Below are 6,000 nucleotides of genomic sequence, written 5' to 3'. Positions count from 1 at the left end.
GTGAGAGAGGAGGGAAGGGGTGACAATGCACAAACGAAATTTACTTTCAGACAGCAAGGTCACTTCCTCCAGGCAGGCCTCTCTGGACACTTCCTTAAGACTTAGACATGGTTGTGTTCCCCTCCCCCCATCTTCACTCCCTTCCATGCGGCTGTGGACAGGGTGGTTTCAGATCCCTAAAGAGGCTTCTGTGCTAAGGAAAAGTGACAGCTAGATGATGAGGGACATATATAGAGGGCTGCGGAGTCAGCAGACAGGCCTTGAAACCAGTGTGTGTGTGTGTGTGTGTGTGTGTGTGTGTGTGTGTGTGTGTGTGTGTGTGTCTGTCTGTCTGTCTGTCTGTCTGTCTGTCTGTCTGTCTGTCTGTCTGTATCTATGTGTGTGTGTGTCTGTCTGTCTGTCTGTCTGTCTGTATCTATGTGTGTGTGTGTGTGTGTGTGTGTGTGTGTGTGTGTGTGTGTGTGTGTGTGTGTGTGTGTGTGTGTGCTGTGGTATGGCTTTTCACTTAAGGCTGTTCTCTACCTCTTGAGCTACACTTCTACTTCCTAGAACATTGGAAGGAACCAACATTGGATGAAATCTGCCTCTTCCCAGCCCTGCTGGCTGGGGTGATCCTTGCTGCCCATTTGCCCTCCATCCCAGGCTGCCCTGCTCTGGGTGACAGGGAGGATGCTCAGGTAGCTTATAACTAGGAACACTCGCAGCTGTGGGGCCTGTTACCTACCCCAGGGCTTCCCATTTCCAGGCCATTTGACCCTCACTTGCTGTCATCCTAGATTGGAACTGAACTGGGCATTTTCAGGCTACCTGGCAGAGTCTCATGACAGCTGCTCAGCGGGATCCACCAAACCACACTTGGCAACTTCATGTGAGGATGCTGACCCGAGGTCAAGCTAGCTTGTCAGCTCTGGGTTTGATCCACACAGCTTCAGCTCAGCAATGATGAGGATAATGGTGACTGCGGGTCATTGGGGCTGGCTGGGCACTGTCTTCAGGCTGCACACCCAACACATATATCCTGTCTGATTTTCATAGCATGGACACCTTATACGAATCCATCTTCCTTCCTTCCTTCCTTCCTTCCTTCCTTCCTTCCTTCCTTCCTTCCTTCCTTCCTTCCTTCCTTCTTTCCTTTCTTTCTTTCTTTCCATCCTTCCTTCCTTCCTTCTTTCTTTTTTTTGCTGGATCTGGGGCTTGAACTCTGATCCTGGGCATTGTCCCTGAGTTTTATTTTTATTCAAGGCTAGCATTCTACCACTTGAGCCACAAACTCCCCTTCTGTTTTTTTCCCCAAATAGTTTATTGGAGATAAGAGTCCCATGGACTTTCTTGCCCAGGCTGGCTTTGAAACATGATCTCAGGTCTCAGCCTCCTGAGTTGCTACTAGTACCACTAGTGCCTGGGTCACATTTTTTTCCTTCCTTCCTTCCTTCCTTCCTTCCTTCCTTCCTTCCTTCCTTCCTTCCTTCCTTCCTTTATTCATACCATCATACCATCACCCACTCTCAGGCCACACACTGTCATACTATCTTACTATCATACTGTCACACTACACACTGTCATACTATATATCATCACAGTGTATACCAGCACATCACTGTACCATCACACCATACAATGTCACACTGCATACTCTAACATCACACACCATCACACCACATACCTTTATAATATCATACCATTATACTGTCACACTGTACACATAACCATGAAACCATGACACTACCACACCAGCACACCAGCACACCATCACACCACTATACAATCACACCACCACACCATCACACCACCACACCATCACACCATCACACCGCCATACAATCCCACCACCATTTAAACACACCACCATACAATCACACCACCATTTAATCACACCATCATACAATCACACCGCCACACCACCATACAACCACACTACCACACCACCACACAATAACACCACCACACCATCACACCACCACACAATCACACCACCACACCATCACACCACCATACAATACCACCACCACACCATCACACCACCATACAATCACACCAACACACCATCACACCACCATACAGTACCACCACCATTTAATCAAACCATCATACAATCACACTGCCACACCACCATACAATCACACCACCACACCACCATATAATCACACCACCACACCATCACACCACCACACCATCACACCACCATACAATCACACCACCACACCAGCACACCACTATACAATCACACCACTATACAATCACACCATCACATGACCATACCACCACACTACCATACAATCAATCACACCACCATACCATCACATCATAACACCATATCATCACACCACCTTACCCACACCATGACACCTGCATACCATCACACCTTACACCATCACATTGCATATTGTCACATCATATCACATACCTTTATACCATCACACCTTTACATCATATACAGTCACGCTATATACTATCAAAACACACTGCTATGCCACTACATTGTCATATCATACCGTACACTGCCATAGTACATACCATAACACTGTCACAAAGTACACTGTCACACTGTACACTGTTACATCACACAGTTATACCATTATTCTCACACCATCACAGGTCACAGCATACACTGTCATCCTATACACTATCCTACCATCACACCACACAGTCACATCATAAAGCCATCACACCACACTCCATCACACCACACACTGTCACACATTACACCATCACAATACACACCATCACACTTCACACCATACACTATCACAGCATCACCACCCATACACCATCAGAGGACATACCATACACTGTCACACCACACACCATCACACTGTCATACCACTGTGGCTGTGGCTGCTGCCTTACAGGCCTGCTGCCCTGAGAGCATGGGTGTTTCACAGAAGTTAATTTGCAGGTAAATAAAGGCGACTCTTTTCCTGTTGACAGGGATTTCATTTCAGGCCTTGGTGCGGGCCTTCTCTGATGGGGTCACAGGTGCCCCACCTTGGCCAGCAGAGCACATGAACAGGCTGCACCTCCCCTCACCATGACCTGGGCACGAGCAGGGACACCCACCCTGGGTCTCATCAGTACAGAGAGGAGCTGAGTACGGCCACTGCAGAGGTAGAAATGGCCCGGGGAGGGGAGGGTGTGATCTAGGGGTCACAGGCCTTTTTGGACATATTACAGGGCATCTCCCTCCCTTGCTGGGGCCCCACCCTCCATGCAGATGCCCAGGCCAGGTAAAGGGCTCCACTCTGAGGCAGCCAGGGCAGAATGCTGAGTGTGCAGACCTTCTATGGGTCAGCAGCACCAGGCCCAGCTCAGGGCTGGCTGCCCAGGGCTTTGCCCAGCTCCACAGGAAGCAGGGGGACTGGAAGGCCATGGACAGTGACAGCAAGACCTGCACCAGCTGCTAAGGCTCTTTGACCCCTCAATGACCCCAGGTATACGTGATCTCAGGGGAGCTGTGATGTTGTCCTGAAGCCTTCTTGCCTGGCTTTGGGATGTCTGCAGGCCATTGAGTAATGTTAACATTCAGTCAGGTTCTGATGGCTCATAAATGTAATCCTAACTACTCAGAAGGCTGAGATCTGAGGGCCAACGTTAAAAGCCAGCCTGGAAAGACATTTCTATGTGACTCTTATCTCCAATTAACCAGAAAACTATTGGTGTAGAGATGTGGCTCAAGTAGAAGCTATGAATGAAAAAGCCAAGTGAGGGCTGGGAAGGTGGCTCAGTGGTAGAGCACTTGCCTTGCAGGCATGAGGCCCTGGGTTCAATTCTTCAGCACCACATAAGCAAAAAGAAAGAAAAAAGCTGGAAGTGGCACTGTGGCTCAAGTAGTAGAGCACTAGCCTTGAGCTGAAGAGCTAAGGGACAGTGCCCAGGCCCAGAGTTCAGGCCCCGCGACCGGACCCCCCCCCCAAAAAAAAAACAACCAAGTGAGAGCACAAGGTTCTGAGTTCAATCTTTGTTACCAGCAAAAAAAATAAAAAGGAAGGAAGACAGGAAGGAAAGAAGGAAGGAGGGAAGTAAGGAGAAAGCAAAAAGAAAGAGAGAAGAAAACAAAGGAAGGAACAAAAGAAAGAAAGAAAGAAAGAAAGAAAGAAAGAAAGAAAGAAAGAAAGAAAGAAAGAAAGAAAGAAAGAAAGAAAGAAAGAAAAAAGAAAGAAAAGAAAGAAAGAAAAGAAAGGAAGGAAGGAAGGAAGGAAGGAAGGAAGGAAGGAAGGAAAGAAGAAAGGAAGGAAGGAAGAAAGAAAGAGAGAGATGAGAGAAGGAGGGAGGGAGGAAAGGAAGGAAGGAAAGAAAGGAAAAAAGGAGGAAGGAGGGAGGGAGGAAAGGAGAGAGGAAGGAAAAAAGACAGGAAGGAAGAAAGAAAGGAAGGAAGGAGGGAAAGGAAAGAAGGAAGAAAAATGTGAGGCAAGCCCCAGTGGCTCGTGTCTACAATCCTAGCAACTCAGAGGCTGAGGTATGAGGATCATGGTTCAAAGCCAGCCCATGCAGGAAAGACTTTGAGACTTTTATGTCTAATTAACCACCAGAAAACTGCAAGTGGAGCTGTGGTTCAAAGTGGTAGAGATCTACATTGAACAGAAAATTCAGTCAAAAGGCCCAGGCCCTGAATTCAAGCACTGCAAAAGACCAAAGAAAAAAGAAAGGTGAATGCTGGAGAGTCAAGGGGCTGTGAGTATAAAATTTGGGAACTCAAGGTGGTGGCATTGTCTGAGGGGTCTGGTGCGTTCTACACATGCTCAGGGGCCACCAACTCTAGGACTCTGGAACTCTGGAGACTGAGGTAAATAAGGTTGAGGTGGCATCATAGGCAAGAGGCAGGAGGCAAGCCACAGTGAGAAATGGGCCTGTCCCCAGGGGAACTCAAGAAGTGAGGACTCCCTTCTTCGAGGAAACAGGGATACCAGAAATGCCTGGAGAGTGATCTCTGCAACTACTGGAAAAATGACATCTTGATAGAGAAGGGCAGCTAGGCCAGGGCATGGGCAGCAGAATAAGGATAGAATGTTGTAGAATGAGTGTGTGTGTGTGGATTGGGGGGCAGGGTTGTCCAAGAATGAAGTCGAGAATCTGCAGAGGTCAGTCATGCATCCAACTAGAGGATCATGGGGGCCCCAGAAGGGACAGGACCAGGAGGAAATGCAGTCAGCTCTGAGGGGGATGGATCACACCACCCACCACAGGATTGAAACGGATTAAGAGGGGACCCTGTGAGGCCTTCATGAGGGACCAGGCCCTGATAGCACCACAGAGTGGTCCCATCACAGGCCATCTTCAAGGAGACTAGAAAGGGTTTCTGAGAAATCAGCTGCTGAAAAATCTCAGAAAATCTCATTGGACCTTCAAGAGTGTGGAGGAAGAAGCTAACAACTGGAAGAGCAATGGTCCCTGAAGGATTGATATCCCCTCCACCCCCACCCCATGGATTTCCTTACACTTCACAGCATTCTCCAGCCCATCATCTGTCTTCTTTGACCCTCCATCCATTCCCACTTGGCACATTGGGAAACTGAGGCTCTATCAGGTCACTTAGGGTTAGCAGAGCTACCAGGATGGAAATGGGGGAGCAGAATCACTTTAGCCCCATGTGTCAGGCTCAGAGCCACGCTCCTTGTCAAAATGGGGGTACTCCAGGCTGTCTGGCGGCCCATAGTACAAGTCTTCCTCTTGCTCCTCAGGGTCTAAGGGGCCTGGGACTAGAGCATCCTTCTTCTCCTTTGTCCTCAGAGATAGCTGCCAGATTTGGGGCCAGGCTGCATCCTGAACCTGCTTCTCTGGGACTGTCATCCAAGGTGGGGGTGTCATCGATTAGAGCAAAGTCATGGAAGCAGTACAGTAAGCCCATGTGGGCCTAGGACTACTGTGGCAGGGCAGGGCTTCTCATCCTCATCCTTCATCAGCTGGAGATGAAGTAACTGCGCTGACTTCTCTGAAGTCAATATCTAGGACATCTTTGAAGGAGGCCAAGGCTGCAGGGGCCAAGGGACAGGCTGGGGGCTACAA

Source organism: Dipodomys merriami, unplaced genomic scaffold, assembly GCF_024711535.1.
Source record: "Dipodomys merriami isolate MVZ:Mamm:240054 unplaced genomic scaffold, mDipMer1.0.p SCAF_34, whole genome shotgun sequence".
NCBI classification, from domain to species: Eukaryota; Metazoa; Chordata; class Mammalia; order Rodentia; family Heteromyidae; genus Dipodomys; species Dipodomys merriami.
Note: the sequence above shows the minus strand (reverse complement) of the source record.